The sequence below is a fragment of the Gallus gallus genome, chromosome 3 (assembly GCF_016699485.2).
Source record: "Gallus gallus isolate bGalGal1 chromosome 3, bGalGal1.mat.broiler.GRCg7b, whole genome shotgun sequence".
Classification (NCBI taxonomy): domain Eukaryota; kingdom Metazoa; phylum Chordata; class Aves; order Galliformes; family Phasianidae; genus Gallus; species Gallus gallus.
In genome coordinates this window covers 55,192,856-55,209,320 of record NC_052534.1, presented here as the reverse complement: position 1 = coordinate 55,209,320, position 16,465 = coordinate 55,192,856, and the positions used below count along the sequence as shown (strand labels likewise).

Below are 16,465 nucleotides of genomic sequence, written 5' to 3'. Positions count from 1 at the left end.
GCATATGATGTCTTGAAGAAGAAAAAACAGTTTATCAAGTGCTTCAGTGTTCTATTAATTCAACAATAGTTTTTTGGGAGAACAAATCTTCAAAAACTTTGCACGTTCTCACGGACAAGAAGTTGTTAAACTGGTTCTCAAAAGCAAAAAAAGAATCACTAAATTCCTCCCAATACTCAAAATATTTTCATGTTTTGCAAATATAGTAAGGAGAGTATTTTTACCTCTGCTTCCAGCAAAAAAAAAAAAATGGAAGGTTTTACATTTACATAGCTTGGCAGCTCTGTTAACAGCCTTGCCATGTGGAAGGTGTTTATTTTGCTGATGTTGAGTTCCATTATTATATATTTGTTTTCCTTTTCTTTCCTAGGGTGATAGGGTTGAAGCAACAGGATGAGAGATCTCAAGCATGCTACTGAATGTTGTGCTCTGACAAAACGCCATAGCTTCCTTTATCAAGACAGCTGTGTTTTTAAATAAATGATCTTAATTTGGCCTGCAGAAGGATTATGCCTGATACTCAAATGTAATACCTTGAAAGGTCACCTTGACTTCCTCAAGAAGTTTAATTCAAGGCATTCAGGATGCCAGACCAGAAGGCCTCCCAGACTGAGGTATGTTTATTGTTTACTACTTCGGAAACTAAGACCACAGTGAAAAGGACAGCTTCCAAAATAGCAAAGAAAGTTACTGCTACTAACAAAATAACTTTAAAATAAGTATTGCTGAATGGACTGCCTCATTTCGACAGTTATTCGTTCCTACCATGGATCACAGAGAACAGTTAAACTGTGTTAAATTAGGCTTCAGTTAGATAGATCCTTGTCACTGTTAATTGGCTTCCTATAGATGTCATTAGGATTGTTTGTAGAAGAAGACAAGACTGGGCTGGTAAGTAATTCACAAGTTATATGTGCAACTCTACAATTGTGACAGTTTTATCTTAACAACTGATGGTAGATAACTTGGCCAGTTCCTGAAGCTGTCCTGTTTATTAAAAATTTACATGAAAATTGTTATTTTATACTTATATTTCAAGCTGTTTATACGATAAAAAATGAGATCTGAGATAAGAAACAGATCTTTTGCTATCTGTGGAAATATGTGATATTTCTTTTTACTTTTCTTCTGATCAATATATATAAATGACTTTTCATGTCATTAACAATATTGAAGATATTTTTAAAGGTCTAATCACAAAAAAATTAGTTGATTAGATGTCTGTGAGATCTTGTGACTACTTATGAAGTCTGTAGACCCATACAGACACATACTTCATCAAGTGGCTATGATGCACACAAATAATATGCATAGATGATTGTGTCAGTAATATTGATGCTTTGACTTTTATATGGCTTGAAAGCTGTTTGAGGCCAACACTTTAACTTCAGACTAAAGAGTGCCAAACCGTACAGTAAGAAGTGTTTTTAATTTAGTGATCTTGTGCAGAATGGAGAGCCTCACAGTAACTTGTTCAAGCTTTCCCATTTGCAAGTTCAGATTGAACATGGATGAAGAGAATTTAAAAACAGCAGTCATGTCCAAATTTTGTTATTTCTGGTTGCTTTGGGTTTTTGTTTGTTTGTTAGTGGTTTTGTTGTCATTGGTTGTTTTTAACACGACATAAATGTTAACAGGAAAAGAAATGTGAATAGTAACTGGATACTAAAGTTGCAGTTCTGAAGCCTGGTCTGCCTTTTCTTCTCTGTGTATGTAATATCTGTAAGAAACAACCCATCTTTTTTACCTTCAGAAGCACACTCATGCTTATTATTTGGGCCAAATTGCTAATCCACGTGACGAAATAATCTTCTTTTCAGTCTTAGTGCTTTACATTTCCTGGAATATTGTATTTTCATGGCAAGAAGCAGAAAGGAGGCTATTTTAAACTTGTGAACTCTTCAGTATCTTGTCTCCTTTTGTGTGTAATGAAACAAAGAAAAATATACTGAAAGAACTTCATGAAGCCATGGCTAATATCTCAAAAACAAAATGCTGATATCAAGTCTTCTGCAGCAACTAGTATGAAATGATATAGGATCTCTAATATTTTGTGCGGTTGGACATGCCAGGGTATGTCTCACTGCAGTGAGCAGAAAATATAGACATAACCAATCAGTTTTCCACTATATTTTGTATTCCTCCTTAGGAAGACTGGGCAATGAAATCGAAGGCCATTAAGCCACAGATGCTTGTGGAACCCCTCCTGAAATCTGGCTCTGCAGGGCTTAATCTAGATTTTCCTCTTTGACCTTCCTTAGTTCACCCTCCCAAAAGATCTGTAAACTAAAACTTTAACCTTCTATTAAGTAAGTTGATAGATGTATCCCCGATTAAGCTGTAAATTTGGGTGTTTGTCTTCGGACTGATGTTTGAGACAGAACTAACATGCAGTTTTTTGAAGCATTGTCACTGAAAAGCAGAAGCTTCCTAATGTTCTCTTTCTTTAATATGAATCTTCCGTATGTGTATTAAAATGTTGAACATATGCTGACAAAATCTCCTTTAGTTTCATGTGAAATGTCTGATTTTTCAGATGCAACTTAACTGCATCTGAAAAGCCAGAAATCATTAATTTAGCTCAACGCTGGGCTTTTAAGAAGTGATTAGTACACCTATTAACCTAGGTGCTCAAAACAGAGATAGTTTGAGTGCTTCTAATGCTCCTCTATCATATTAGATTTTGAGGAAAATATTTTAGATTTCCTTATCGTTGTCCTTTGATGGAACATCTTTAAGATAATTGGGTGTTTTATTTCTGCCAGTTCATTAAGAAAAAAATAATAATTGCAATTTGTCAGAATCCAGTCAGGTCAGATTCACATATTTTGCTTAGGTAAATGATAACCCTACCTGCTGGTTTCCATCATCAGTTCTTGGTAAGATTTCAGCTAAATAATAACAAGGGTGAGCTAATGATGGTATGCAATCAAATCTAACACTTTTCTTCAAGTTATTTATTACTAGGTTTGAGTTCATGTTACAAAATTTCCAGCATAGTTAATGCAAGTCAAACATGCCAAAACTAATTTCGTATGAACAACAAATTGATTTAGTACTGGACAGTGGTAAAATCTTTTACTTACACTTTGCAAACGATCACAAAGACAGAGCTGGATTCCTGCACTGGTTAGACATTTATTTGGCAAATATCCATGCTTATGTAATGAAAAAGGAAATTGGAATATGAATAGGAGAATTCATATCTCATTATTTAATTCTGTTAGTGAACAGCTCAAAATATTTCACAAATTCATCCGGGAATCAAAAGGAGATGATAACTCACATAAAATGAACGGTTACTGCTTGGCAGATATTTGTTAATATGTCACTTTAAGAATACAAAGCAACATATTTTTGAAAACTCACACAGCTTCCAAATACTTCGTACGGTAATATACGTGAATGTCAGATTTAACTACTTGTCTCCCCCGTAGTCATGATATGATTTAGTTTTTCCAACTGTCAGGGAGTTAAACTGGTGCTAATCCTTGGTTGCCTGTTGCTCTCAGAAGCGGTCAGCTCTGTTGGTAATGTTTTAGCAGCATGGAAAGACCTAAGTAATTGCAATGTGGCTAAATAGAGGCTATTCAGTTCTCAGCACTTTCATTTTAATTCTTCCCTAATAAATAAGGTGATTCAAGATATTTTTTAAAATAATAATAATAAAAAAGTCCTGCTCTGAAGTCCATTCTTGTATTCTTATGTGACTTGTAATGGATTGATGAGTGCCTGCTGTTACTTAACTCTGTGGAGATTTATTTTTCAGCATTTAACAGAATTTTCTATATAAAGTTCTTTTCCTTCAGGAGTCTTTCTCATCAGACAAATGAGAATTTGCTGCAATCAAAAGGCAGATGCAAAGACATAAAATCAGAGTACAACATACTGATTTTAATGTTCTGAGAGCACTTTTCACACTGAAAAATTGATCATAATATCAATGTTAGTTGTAACTAAGCCCCAGAATGCAGAAGTGTAAATCAATAGTCTGGAAATACAAAAGGAATCATGCACAGGCACAGAGTAATCATAACCTTCCTAGAAGATACATGGTGGGTTAGCTTAAATTGCATACTAGGTTTAGACTAACAGAATTGCTTCTGGTGATGCTGAAAAATGTCTTGTCCTGCCTGTAGAGAAAATTAAGTGCCTTCTTTACAAAGACTGCCTCATTAGATACCCAGAATGTAGGTAGGAGATGGAAGGAGGAGTAGGGACAGCCACACGTTCCTCAGTCTACATGAAGCTAGAGACCAGCTACTTAAAGGCACAGTAGACTATGTATGATCTCAGCAACAATCATGAAGATTGAAATTAAAACAACCCATGGAACAACACAGAATTAACAGACTCAGTAAAGGAATTCTCAGCCTGCAGTGTATAAGATTGCATGGTTCAGTAGTTTCTGCTGGTGTTTATCTGAGAAAGACCGTCATAAATGTCATTGTCTATAATATCTTCCATTTTGTTTATCTCCTTTTATCTAAATATTTCATGCATTTGCATTATTATTCATCATTATTACCTCAGTTGTATCCAGTGAATGCACAAGTGGCGATAGGCACAAACTGAAATAAAAGAAATTCCATTTCAACATAAGGAAAAATCTTTCTGTACAGTGAGAATGGCCAAATCTTTGGAGATATTCAAACTATGAGAAACCCACACTAGATTCCCCTTCTTTGACTAGTAGACTTGGGCTACACCATGTCTAGAGGTCTCTTCCAACCTTAATTATTCTGTGCACTAATCTTTGACTATGTTTAATTAGTGTTAGTTTTTGTTGTTGTTAGTGATAGTGATTTAGTTTGGTTTGGTTTTGTATTTATATTTGTACTTACAGATCTACGTAGTATTAATTGTAAGAAAAATGGAAAATACCTCCCTTGTATTGGTGTGGCAAGGAAGCAGAATCAAACTTTGTGTGTAACTAGGAATGCCAACACAATGAAAACACAAACTGTGCTAACATCAAAAAATGCTGTCAAACAAAAGGGACAGGAAGCACATAGCCTAGAGCAAGTATAGTCTTGACATTTCTAGTATCTGGATAAGGTGAGCAAGTGATTTTTCTCAAGCTAGATTTCCAGACTAGCCAGTCTCTTTTCCACTATTTGTACCTGAGGTCAACATTTCTCATTTTTCAAGAATGCACTGTTTCAAATAGGCTGGGAGTGCACATTCACAGTCTTGATAACCTGCAGTTTGAAAGTAGCTGCAGTGTCAGAGCATGTGTCAGCTCCTGCTGTGCTCTTCCACCACTGCTCTTGGCCCTGTGCTCATGGCGGTCGAAGTTTCCAGTGTTTCCTGTTCAGCAACCGGATGGAAAGGAAGCCCCATGTGCTTCCTGGTGCTAGAGGTGGCACAGCTGTCAGGGCAGCCAGTAAAAGCAAACCATAGAAATGTGACAGGATCTGTGACCTCTCAGAGTGGGGCTTGAAAGCAATCACCGTTCCTGTGTATGACAGGAATACAATTAATTGTATGACTAAGCCCTTATCCACAACCCTAAAACAAAGAGGATTAGAGCTTAAGGGTTTGGAGAGTCTTGATTCTTGTTTCCGCTTTCTCTCCTAAATTAATCTTCTGATGCATTTCTGGACTTTGATCAGTCAGGGTTGTATCACTCAAGTATCACCTCAGAAAACAAGGCTTTTACTGATATTTTTTTCTGTTCATTTAATGCTTATGAAAAGTGACAGAAACGTTAATAGACTTAAAACCATCCTCTTCTGCGTTAATTCTTCTTGCATGTAGTTCCTCCAGACTTTGCTTGAAACCTGTTTCCTGCATCTCAAATCTGTATTCTTCTGTATTTTCACCATCAATCTTGGATCCCATATCAGTTGGCGTGATCATCATAACATAAAATTAATCCACACTGTGCTGGCTTACAAAATGTAAGGGTTTTATTCAAGAAAGTGTAGGAATGTGGGATATCTCTGAGAATAGAAACAACAGATCTGTTTAAACTAACTTGGTGGTGCTGCATTCAACTAGCGCCAGGACGGATCTGAGGCAGTCATAGCCCCTGCTCTCGCATATGATGCATTTTGGCAGAGCTGTCCCTTTTGCAGTCTATCCATCCTAAGTTCCTCATAATGCTGGAGCAGGAGGCATTCACCAGGCTGACTTGAAGCAAGGGAAGATCACAGCCTGGTAGTAACAGTGAGACACTGCATTTCAGGAACTCTCAGTTCTGCTCTTAACTTTGCCATCATCTCCATGACCTCCCTGGGCAAGATAAGCATGAGGTGCTCTAGTGTCATGGTGCCCACAGGCTCCATGAACTCCTTTCTAGCTCAGCAGTTAAAAAAGTATTTCACTGTACTGGTGGGACACAGGCATCAGATTGATTTTTGGCACTCTTCAGGAAGGTCATCTGCTGCAATACTTGGCGTCTACTTCAATATTCAGCATCTACTTCAATATTTGACATCTACTTCAATATGTGTTCATTCCTCTTATCTCCTAGTGGGTTTTTGATTATTTTTTTGTTTTCAGAAAACTTATATCTCCTTTTTGTAATTGAAGAAATTTTTTCTCTATTATCTGTGGCTTCACTGTTCTTCTGAACAACACAGTCACAACAGCATACAGAATGCATAACCAATGGCAAGTTTTCTTACAACTAAATTTTCTTGTATCAAATATAAAAATCTCAGACAAAATCACTGTTCTCATTCTGTCAAAATGTAGATCATCTGAACACTGTAAGAGCCATTAATTTTCCATAACATCAATTTATCTTAATATAATGCCTCATTTTTTTCCCTAAATCATTTCTCTTTCATACATTTTTCTCCCATTGTGCACATTATTTTGCAGACTTTCAGCTGAAAAATAGCTGGTTCTAGACAGTGTTCTATTTTTTCTCACAATGAGTGAACCTGAAACCTCTTTTGCTCTTTGCCAGTTACCTACCACTAACCAGATGCAGTTTCTTCTCACCCTTCGGCGACCACAAGATTGTGTAACTAGTTCAGTGTTCACTTTGTCTTGTCATCCAGTTGTCCTATCCACAACACAATTGAGGAAAAAAAAAAATCCCCATTTAATAAACATGTTCATTTTATTGAAATAGGTTGTTCATATTTTTACTTACAAAGAATATTCCGTTTCAACATTTTCTTTTCTTTTTTTTTTTTTTTTTTTTTGACATTACCAGAAGGAGAAACAGTGAGACATGAAGGAATAATTGTCTGGCCCAACATGTGAATCCACCACATAGACATAGATAAAACCAAAGACAAAAAAACAAAAGCAAAAAAAAAAAAAAACAAAAAAACACCCAAAAAACTCAACTCAAAACATGAGGCTTGCAGACGTCCAGTCCCATGAAGTATTACCTTGAAATTGAAATAAATCTGTTTTTCATTTGAATTTTTACAGTATTTGAAATCTTGCCATAAGTTTCATCATATCTGCCTGTAGAAGGTAAAATATTTTTTAATGGCTATGCTTAAGATACAATAATCTAGTTCCAGGTGAAAATATCGTTTTGTTGTGTTTGATCCTTTTCCCCAGTATTTCAGCTCTCTATGGAGTAGCAGTTCATCCACCAGGACACTGGAGGTAGTACTAGTGGGAGGACAAGGTGAGAAAGAAAATTATTTGACCTAGATGCTTTGCATTTCACAAAACAGAAAGAGGAATAAGCAGTGGGGAAGAATCATAGAATGGCTTGTGTTCGAAGGGACCTTATAGATCACCTAGATTTGATCCCCTACTTTGGGCAGGGCTGTCACCCACCAGATCAAGCGGCCAAGTCCTCATCCAGCTTGGCCTTGAATGCCTACAGGGATGGGGCATCCACTACCTCTCTGGAAAGTCTATGCCTCATCACTGGCCCAGTGAAAAATTTCCACTTAATCTAAATCTCTTTTATTTTAGTTTAAAACTATTCCCCCTTAGACCACATTAAAAAAAAAAAAAAAGAAAATCTGTATCCTTCTTGATTGTAAGTTCTTTTAAAGTATTTTGAAGGCCACAATGACATCTTCCCAGAGCCTTCTCTTCTCCAGGCTGAACAAACTCAGAGATTCAATCTTTCTTCATAGGCGAGGTGCTCCAGCCCTCTGATCATCTTCATGGCCTCATCTGGACCTGCTCCAACAGCTCTACATCCTTCTTGTTTTGGGGATCCCAGGCCTGAATGCAGTACTGCAGGTGGGGCTTCACAAGGGCAGAGCAGAGGAGGACAATCACCTTCCTCTTCCTGCTGGTCGGCTTTCTTTAATGCAGCCCAAGAAACATGAATTTTACTTGGAATGTTTTGTATTTGTGCAAATATGGGGAGCAAGGCAACTTAGTTGAAAAGAAAGCCTAGAAACATTCAGAAATAGGGCATAGAAAGAAATAGTATTCTAAATGGATAAAGCAACACTGAATTTCTATACCTTAAGGAGGACTTGGAGGGGAAGACACAGTCCTATGCCACTGATCTGTTCAGTTTGCATAATTGTATAAAGTCCTCAAAGGACATGTCCTGGATCTCCACAGGATATTCAGGAGGTCAGGAAAGATAGTAAGAAAAAGGGAAGCTTCTTAAACTGCTAAAACTTTAATCTCTTGAACATGTGTGGACTTCCTTCCCCACCCTTCCCAGCAGCACGAAACTCAATCAACTAGGGTCAAGTTTCAGGGGGATGGCAAAAAGCACATCCTTGATACAAAGGGAGCTTAATCTTTCCTCCCACCCTCCATCCCAGGTTTTAATCTGAAATTTGAAACAGTCAGTTTAAGGTTACTGAATTTAGTTCATATGGACAGAACTTATTTTTCCATAGCCTTTTTCTTGAAAGCAGCTGAACTATTTTTACTGTAGTTTTCCCAAAACAAATGAAAAAATAATCAAAACTGGACATATGGAAATGTCTCAGATGGAAAATTTTATACCAAATGACTGAAGTTTGGAAAAGCTACAAGCTCCTGAAATGGGTCATTAAACAAGAGGTGTCAAGGAATCTAAATAGACTGTGCTATTAGATTTGGCTTTAAAATATGAATTGAAAGCATTATTTTATGATTTCTAATTTGTTAATTGAATACGTTCATCTTCCTTTTCAGTTGTCTACAGATACAGTAACAATGACAGCAGCTCTATAATAAGTAGAAGTAATTAAGTGTGGATGCTAAAATAAAGACTGTGCTTTGGCCTTCTGGTTTTCTCTAAGAAGCCCAGCATTATTTGCATGCTTTGATGATCTGTATGAGTCTTGGATATATGAAGTCTACTCTGAAAGTAATGCCTCCTGTTTCAGTATGCTGGCCCAAGATGCCAGACATGAATGTTGGATGGTATGGCAGTAGAGGCTGAACCTTCCCACCAACGTTCTATTTCACATTGTTGCCATGTGACAGATGGCAGCAGAGGGGCAGTCTGACATGGAAGTGCATATGAAGCAAAGGAGTGTCATTCGTACATGTAGAAACAATGGCACCCATTGACATTCGTCGACATTTGCTGAACATTTATAGAGTTCAAGCAGTGGATGTGAGCTCAGTCATGATGGTAGTGTGTTTAAGCAGTGGATACAGTGCAGACTTTTATGAGTGTGGCATGCAGGCTCTTGTCCATTTCATGGCGAAAATGCATAGCTAGTGGTGGTGCCTATGTTGAAAAATAGTGTTTTATAGTTGAGAAAGTGCTCTCTTGAACAATGTTATTTTGTTCTTTGTATCTGTGGTGAAATGAACATTTCCTGCTCAAAAGCTTAGTTAACTCCCTAAGCTTGAAATATGATGAAGAAAAGGAAGGCACAGGTAGAGTGGCCAATAGTGCCTATTATCAATGAATTTCACTAATATATAGAGATCTTATGTGCTATGTATGTGAGATCATGATCTAGAAGAGACTCATCCATGGAGGTGGATGAAATGAATGCTTTTTCTGACCCCTCTTTGTCCATCAGCTGGGATAAAGGTCTAAATTCTTCTAAGCATAGCTCCAGTGAGATTAGTGGAACTAATGAGTGCTTTAAACCACTGAGTCTACACTTACTATAGGCAATGCTGAATGTCACTGTTCTACAGTTAGTGCCTGACTTCAGATCTCTTGGGATTTGAACAACTTTGACTGTTTGTTTCCAAAAACACACATACACAAAAATCATTTTAAATTCTACTGTATTTAAAAAAATAAAAAAATAAAAATAAAAAAAAAGGGGGGGGGGGGGGGGGGGGGGGGGGGAGAGAGAGAGAGAAATTGAGGCTGAGAAAGAAAGAATCTGTTCTTTGAAGTAAAGTTACAGTATTTCGGAATGCAAAATTTAATTATTTTTTTCTTTTTGGTGTATCTGTGAAAGTCTTGAATGTGGGATGTTAACATTTACTCATGGGACTCTGACATGTGTTATTCCAACTAAGTCAGAGTATCCAGATATAAGTGAACCGCTTTTTAGAGTTCACAGGATGCTCATATTAGCTTCATTTCTTTAAGACAGACTCAATAGTATTATATATTTTTCTACCTTAGCACAATTGGTATCTTGAAAATATGGCATTGGTCACAGGTTTGTGGGTTTTTTTTAAATTTTTTGTCATTTTGAGATACTTTCCATGTCAGTTGGCCATCTGTAGATATCATGGGTACATCACGTTTTTCAGAAATGAAACAAAGATACTGAAACAAAGATACTGTTTCCTTTGACAGCAAAACTAACAGAAGCAGCCCAAGTTAAAGGTTTTCTTAATTTCAAATGAGCATTGTCTACCTCTGAAAAAATGTTGAAATGTTGAAAAATCATGTGCTGTGGCTGTGTATTGAAACTGCCTGTGTCACCTCTCCCACAAAGCTCTGGATGGGCTCTGTGCTCGAGAAGTTTAAGCAGAAACAAAGATTTCTTGTGGCTACAGTAGGCCGCACAGAACTTAGTTGTGTCCCAAGAGAATTTGCCAGAAATTGCAGGGGAAAAAAGAAAAAAAGAAAAGAAAAAGAAAAAAGAAAAGCATGCTACCAAAATTATGCCATTCTTAACCCATTTATAACCAGATAATCAGCTTAATTATCAGCTAAATAATTGTAACAATAAGGAGTCTATATATTTTGTATACCAAAATTTAGATCCTGATGATGTCAGGTGGTAGAAGAGGTTGTGGTTTTGCCTTCCATCAATATTTGGGTAGACTACGTCCAATCCTAATGCAGAGAGTGCCTTATGATCTCACTTACCACACAGTCCCTCTGACCATTTCAAATAACCTGTCATCATATAACATTCCTCTGTCAGCAATGAAATTGCTTACATGGTAAACATCTGATGTATTTTCAGATAATCTTTTTCATGAGATATAACAAGGAAAAACAAAGAAAACAGTCAATTTGCAAAGAGAATTGCTGACATTTACCAAGTAGCCATTTAGAAATAGTTTTCCTGGGTTCCATACCATCAGAAATGTTTACTTTGGATTTTGGAGTAGTTGAAAGCAGATCTACCCTTTGCAGGAAGAAACGTGAGAGTGGCACATACAATCGCAGCAACAGTTTCTAGCGCAGCTTTCTGTCTCTGACAAGGACCTCTATCAGCTGCTTCAAAAAACATTACAGAATGAACTGGCCACAGAAATGTTCTTCTTGACCCATGTTAGCTAGATGTTGATATGTGCCTTGAAGCCTAACTCCCTGTATGAATTCCTGTGGGCCCTAAGAAATGCTTATTTTGGATGTACTTACTATCCATACACATCCAAGACTTTTTTGAGTCCTTCTGGACTCTTGACCTAAATGGTACTTTGTGGCATGAATCTCAGGCTGATTGCATGTTCTGGGTAATTATTTCATTCATATTCCTTTCACCACACCACAATTTGGAAACAAAGTTTAGGGTAAGCTGCTACTGTGCATTCCAGCTCTACTTGGTTTCCTACTCTTTTAAAGTAGAAAAGAATCACCAAGGTCAGCAGTATGAAGAAAATTACCTAAGAAAAAAAGAGATCTCATTCAATGGTCAATACAACTAGGAATTTCTTCTTTTATTTTTGATGCAAGTGATCCTTATAGAACATTCTAACATTAAAACTGAAGACAACAACAACAACAACAACAACAACAACAACAAAATCTGTCCAGGTACAGAAAATGATGCATTTGGATTATGAATGTGATACAGAAGCAAAATATTGCATCTCTTTGCCATGTGTTTTGAACTAGTAGAACAAGTATCTCATATTTAATGTTTGTTTTAGGTGATTTACAGGAAAAAAAATGTCCTTGCTTAGCTTTGGTGCACAAATCTCCTCTACTCTGAAAGCTCTGAAACAACTGAAACAACATTCCTGAACAACTCCAATGTTTTACATCCAAACTGAATCTCTTGAAGTCTTAGGAACTGAAGAATTGTACTTAACTGTAAATGAAGTAAGAAGTGGTAGATACAGTATACACAGTGTAGAGCGTACAGTATAATCAACATGAAAACAAGAATAAGAGTTTTTTTGTGCTTTTATACTGAAGATTTTCACCAATATTAGTTATGGATATTTTTGCCTAGCAAATGTGGAATATTTGGCACATGAGGTCTTTGTTTACTCCAGTGATCTTCCATATCCACATATTAAATTCCTGTCTCTTTTGGAGGTTGACTCTGCCTCAACATCTACAGAAACCAGCTGATATAGTTATTGCTGAGGGAGGAGGAAGGCTATACAGGGCGTTTCTTCAGTGCTGCACTAGCAGGTAGATTTTTCATGTGATAAAATGCAGCTGAAGCCGACCAGAGACTGTGTTATCAAACAGCTGCACAAAATACTTCTTTCTGGAACTCTCTCCTAGCACTGCCTATCTTCTCTGATGTCTGACTGCCTGATACAGCTCCTGAACCTGCTCATCCATTGCTCCCACCTTCCCACAGTTTTCTTTCCCTTATTTTTTGCCTTACTCTCCCCCTCCTATAGCAACTCATTGAAAACACTTAATGAAACCGGAGATGGCTGAATTAATTTGAATCTTGCAAGGAATTTAATGTAATCTCTTATTTTGCTCTATTCCTTTTTTTCCTTTTTTCTGTTTTTTTTTTTTAATTATTGTTTATTTATTAATTTATTTTCAGCGTGTATTATAAAATCTGCAGTGTAAGGATTATGACATTTTTATGTTTTTAAATTATCTAGGATTAATCTGATACAGTTCACATTTTCATTGGCCTTAAAGAACATGATATTGTTCAGACATTACATTTTGCCATAATTTTCCCTGGATTCTGAAACATGAGATAGGACACACTGACTGTTTAAATATACATAATCACAGCATGTATCTGCCAGGGGCTGGACCTGGAGAATACACTGCCTCTACATTAATCTTACATTTTTGGTTACCTACTCATCTTGAATGCAATCCCATTAAAAATGCATATCAAAATGCTGTCATATATTAAGTAACTTGTACTTTAGTATTTCCGAAGCTGTCTCAATTTGTTAGCTGGGTTATGCAACCTTGTATTTATCAGAGGCAATGCGGACTGCTCCTTCTCAGGTAGCTGCTGCTGCAATATGCAGTGCTTGTCTGTACTTTTTACCAAGTCTTTACATCACATTTGATGCAAGAAGAGAGAAGAAATGGGAGCAGCAGGCATGGTCAGGCAGCTAAGGGTTCTGCCATACATTCTCCTGTAACTGTAAGACTGGCTGATGGTCTTGTGTCTGGAAGAATATGGAGGGAGAGGAAGGGGAAGAGCTGTAAAAGGAGGAGGGAAGGCAGGGGCAGACTGCTGGGACAGGTAGTTTGGGTCTAGGTGGGAAGGAGGAAGGAGAGTGATGATGCTGCTATAACATTAGAAAGAAAGAGCATCCCAGTAAGAAAAAATGATGAAATATAGCAAGGATGTGATTCTTACAGGATATGCTGAGGATGATCAACAAACATCTAAAGTGTTAGGCGTGATCCTTAAAGTAGTGGAAACGGTAAAAGCACCCCCAAAAAGATGCTACTGTTGCATGAGTTTATGTCCTTGTTCAGTTTTGTGTTACTTTCTGCTGAAATGCAGACAAATAAATCATAGGAGACTTAATAAAGGCTCTTTCAAAGAACAAAGCTTGAAAAAAATGTGATGAACATCTGAAACAGTCTCAGATAATTCAGATAATTCAGCTTCAAAGCAGTTAAGAATGAAGCTAATAGTGAACATCTCCCTCCAAACTATAATTGTGATGGGTCCAACCAGCAGAAGGAAGAGAGTGAAGCTGAACTGAATGCCAAGCTAAATGCATGAAAAGAGAGTGAAAGTCTGACCCAAATCACTGGACATTTTTTCCTATAATTTCAATATGACCAACATTTCACATAATGTGTTTTCTTTCAATTATCCTCAATTTATCCTCAAAAATGTTCATATGAGTAATGCATTTGGGAAATATGTTGATATGACTTCCAGGGCTCTAAAAAGGTCCACTTCCAACACAAAAACAAGAGGAGCAAGAGATCAAAGTTCTTTGTAGTGTCCTCTTTATGCTCGATAGAGTCGGTCTACTACCTTTCTGTCAATAAATATTCTGTTTTTCACTTAGCCCTTTTTGAAGCCATGGGCCTATCCATTTTTTCAGATTTTGTAACAGTAAAAGTGTCCCTTCTAAGACAAGAGAAAAACAGATTCTTTGTTCCAGCCTCAGTAGTTAGATAACGTACCTCACAGCCATGTTAACTGTGACTGCTTTTTTTCACAGTGTTGAAGTTTTCAATTAAAGCCTTCACCTGCATGATTCAAAATTTGATTTCTCATTTGGAGGAAGGAGAAGGAAGAATGACCAATTCAATTTTTTTCTTCTGATCAAGTACTGTCACAAGTAATAGTACAGGTATTTGTGGATATAAAGAATTCAAAAATAAGTTGGAGATGAAGGTTACCTTCAGAGTTCTTCAATAGTGTGCTGTCATGAAAAGCAAGGAAGATTTGGTATAAACAACGCAAAAAAATTGTATGTTTGATATAAACAAACATGGTATCTGAAGAATTTATTTATATATATGAAAGTCAACACCTCTCAGTTAATATATACCAGGATAATATTTGTTTGCTGACTATGTGCTGAACGTCTTTCCACTCTTTTCTTAGAACAGACTGTTGTCTCTCTCTGGTTAGCCAGATTAGGGTAAATGGTTCATATAATTTAAGTGTTACTAAATTGAACAAATCTTTTTTTGTTATACTTATCATAAGTTTCTGGAATATCATGCCAACAGCCAGATATTCATTACTCTGACAATGTTTTTCATTTTGATTTTGCCAGCTCCGTCTTAATATTCCTCCTTCTATGTTTTTAGTGAAGAGAATAGCAGTCAAGTTGATGAATTTATTCAGCAGAGGCAGAAACATGGTAGAGTTTGGTCATTGCCCTGAAGTTCTGTCTTTTCATTTGAACACCAGAAATAACCTGACTGACAGTGACTTTAAAATTTTGCCAACTAATCTCTCTTCAGGTAAATGACGAGTGAAGATCTACATAGTTAAGCATAAGAGAACAAGTGGTTGGAGTGTTTGCTTGTTTGTTTGTTTTTTCTACCCTAGCCGTTTCTGTGATGCAATTGATAAATTTATACCAGAAGCTGTGTACCAGAACTAATGCAGGCATTACAAGGGCTGCTCCAAAATTCATGCCTCCTATTTTATTACATGTGCCCACAGAGGCAGATGTTGGTGGTATCGCAGTAGAGGTTAAACCTTCCCACCAATATTCCATTACGTGTTGTTGCCGTGCAACACATGGCAGCAGAGAGAGTATGACAGCATGGCGTCTGACATGAAAGTGCATATGAAGCAAATGAGTGTCACTGAATTCCTGCATACAGAAAATATGGCATCCATTGGCACTGAATTCCTACACACAGAAACCTTGGCAACCATTGACATTTATTGGCTCTTACTGAACATATATGGAGACCAAAGTGTGGATGTGAGAACAGTGAGGTGGTGGGTGATGCAATTCAACAGCAGTGACAGCAACTTTTGGTCACTTCCTCTAGTGCAGGCTTTTATGAGTGTGGTGTGCAGGCTCTTGTTCACTGCTGGTGAAGATGCAAGCTAATAGTGCCTGTGTAGAAAAATGGTTTGCAGTTGAGAATGTACTTTATCAAATAGTGTTTCTTTGTTCTTTATATCTGTGGTAGTTTCCATGAAAATAAATAGGAGGCATTACTTTTGAAGTGAACCAAGTATTTATGAATTGCAGTGAAAAGGAAGGAACAAGCAGGTTGAGATAATAACAGTAGATTATCTCTTAAACTAGCTTTATTATCATTTAAAAAAAAAAAAAGAAGAAGAAGAAGAAGAAGAAAAAAAAGAACCTGGATCCACAGTGTCTTACTGATTCATCTTCCTTGTTTTATTCCTCATCCTTAGTTGTCTGGGAGTCCCCATCTCTAGCTATATATGGACTTTGATACAGAAAAGTTTTGATGTTGCTGCTGTTTTAGTTACCTGTTTTGTATATTGTCTGTATACAACTCAAGGCCATTTTGATGTTTCAG

At 37.0% G+C, this 16,465-nt stretch overlaps 1 long non-coding RNA gene across 1 annotated transcript in view; it reads left to right on the top strand.

Annotated features, from left to right (window-relative positions):
- The first annotated feature begins 370 nt into the window (after nt 1-370).
- Nucleotides 371-16,465, top strand: part of LOC112532182 — a 65,007-nt gene continuing 48,912 nt past the window's right edge. Inside the window, exon 1 of the long non-coding RNA XR_005858918.2 lies at nt 371-614. This is a non-coding gene — a long non-coding RNA (uncharacterized LOC112532182). The remainder of the gene's footprint in view (nt 615-16,465) is intronic.